The 2,464-nt window shown below is 38.5% G+C and overlaps 1 long non-coding RNA gene across 1 annotated transcript; it reads left to right on the top strand.

Moving 5' to 3' along the window:
* The first annotated feature begins 222 nt into the window (after positions 1–222).
* LOC140856099 (uncharacterized) lies at positions 223–1,814 on the top strand. Its single transcript, XR_012139489.1, has 3 exons — positions 223–572; positions 1,033–1,090; positions 1,772–1,814. It is a non-coding gene; the product is annotated as an uncharacterized lncRNA (long non-coding RNA).
* Positions 1,815–2,464: the final 650 nt, after the last annotated feature.

Below are 2,464 nucleotides of genomic sequence, written 5' to 3'. Positions count from 1 at the left end.
CTGGCGTGTTAACCACCGTGGGATTTGGTGGTCTACCTGAGCCTGGTCCAGCCAAATCAAGCTTGCGTGGTGCTATCTATTCCAATCGTAACGTGCCATATGGCATACAAGATTAACTGCCGGCTTTGTTGACCGGATCGCAAACGGTCGCGATGCAACAAAAGACACATGGGCGGTCGATTCTACTTCATAGATATAGATTTTATGCGACCTAGCGCCAGCTATGGACCTAGAAGAGTAGCGCGAGGGCTTGGGAAGCCAGATCTCTGTGGGAGAAGGTTCCGGCCCATCGGACCTGGTCTCGCGCTTCCTTTCTCTCTTCTTCTTCTCTTGCTTCTCCCAGCGGACAAGCAGCGAGAGGGAGAGAGATAAAGGCGAGCGAGGGAGGAGATGGGGGCCGAGGAGAAAGGCTGGAATCCGGTGGCGGCCATGACGGAAGAGAGAGAAGTGGGAGGTGGAGCTCCGGAGGTGCGGTGGAAGGAGAAGCAGAATGACGGCGTTCCGGCGATCCCATCGTCTACAAAGGAGATCGATATCTCCCTCCCACTCCCCGAAATGAAGCCTCGGATCATGTCAGTCCCTTCCTCTCCCTCTTCTTTGAGTTATCCCTCCAAATTTTTGAAGCATTTCCTTTTGTTTCTTTTTTTTTGCCTGTGGTTTTCTTGAATGGTTTTAGGATTCTATTTTTTTTTCAGCACTCTTTGCTGTTAACGACGAAGTTGGCATTTTTTTTTTCAATTTTTTTGGTTCTGATGCCGTGGATTATGGAAATTGTCAGGGACTTCTTGGTATTCGCTGATGCAAACGAATGCTTTGGCTGCTTATATTGCTTCTGCTTATTTTGATTCGATTCCTCTCGATGATCATTTTTATTGTTGTGTGATTGGTCAAGTGGGGCCTTTGATTTGGTTCTTTATTGGAAAGTTGGGTAAAAAGTGTCAAGTTGTACAAATAACTAATTAGGTCTAATATTTTTACTGGTACTGGATGCGAAACCTTGTGGATTGATCTCGATATTTGGTGAATTTACAGTACTTATGTTGGACTACCACCTAGCTAGCGCTGTATTGGTGATTACTGAACTACGAAAGTAAGAAAATGTGTTTCCAAGATGTTTATTTTGTTGCTCATTAATATTCTACAGCTCGTGATTATCTGGTGGTAGTTGATGGAAATACTTTCTGTAACTGCGCTTATGATCTGGCTCTGAAACTTCAGCTGTCGGTACCTATCTTTTTTAATGTATGGATGTCCATATGTATGTTTGTGTGTGTTGTTTGCTTGTTTGATTAAAAAGAAAAAAAAAGGTGATAACCTTAATTAGATTTGCCCAGAGTCTCAGAGTAAAGTTATTTATATTAACAACACTAAACATGAAGTTAATAACTATCATCAGTGAGCTGATGACTCACTGGCAAATGAAATTTCTAATTGTTTATGAGAGTCCCAGAATTGGACCATGTCGAGTGGTATCAGGTGTGCGGTCGTAGTTCTGGCCAGTAGAATAACACCTACACTTATAATAGACTGAGTTCTTATTTAATTTTTAGAGGTACTTTCTGGCAAATAAATTTCAGTGCTGTCATTTTGCCCCGCATGATTGCCTACAAATAAATCAATTATGCCCACCCGTTAATGTATGGTGGTTTTCTGCATGTTGTTGATTTCTTAGCAAAGTGCATCATCATCTTTGTAGCATGCAGCCAATTATTTTGTTATTGCAAAAGATAATGACACTGATTACCATTACAACATAACATGGTTGAAAAAGGTTCAAAATTACCAAAGGCTGAAGTGATGACAACAAGTTGAGGAGAAATTGATTGTTTCTGCTGGATGAAAGGTGAACTTTTTTTTTTTAATAAAAATATAAGAATTGTTGATATTGGTGTATGTATCTTCATTTAAGAGTCATTTGAAATAATTGATAGAAGTGGCTCGGAGAAACTGAAGTCCAACTTCTAGATTGAATCATAGGAAGCCTTGTAGTTTAAAGGCTAACGTTTTCCTGATAATCTGTTGTCTGAGAAAATAAAAAAACAAAACCAGAAGAATAATTATATACAGTTCTCCAATTGGATGGAGGAATTTCCTGATTGCCGTAGTACATAAAAAATTGGTAATTAGATACCGTGTGTGCTGGTGCTTCAATATTAAATAATGATCTCTCTTTTGTCTAATACAAATCCATTTAACTTTATTCTTTGTAGCTATCTGAGATAAGATCATATATTATTTGTTCGTCCAGACTCAAGACTTGATTAAAAGATTTTTATGTATGTATTGGAGGAATGTATTGTTTAACATTGGCATCTGATTGGTTTTTGAGACTACAGTTTTATTTTGTTTTCAGATTCCATTTAATTCCCATGGATGATTTTTTCTGTTGCATCTATTTATTAATTCCACTAAATTTTACATTGATGTTGCTATTAATATCTTATTTATTTATTTATTTCAATCG

Source organism: Elaeis guineensis, chromosome 3, assembly GCF_000442705.2.
Source record: "Elaeis guineensis isolate ETL-2024a chromosome 3, EG11, whole genome shotgun sequence".
Classification (NCBI taxonomy): Eukaryota; Viridiplantae; Streptophyta; class Magnoliopsida; order Arecales; family Arecaceae; genus Elaeis; species Elaeis guineensis.
This window is presented reverse-complemented; position numbering and strand designations above follow the sequence as displayed.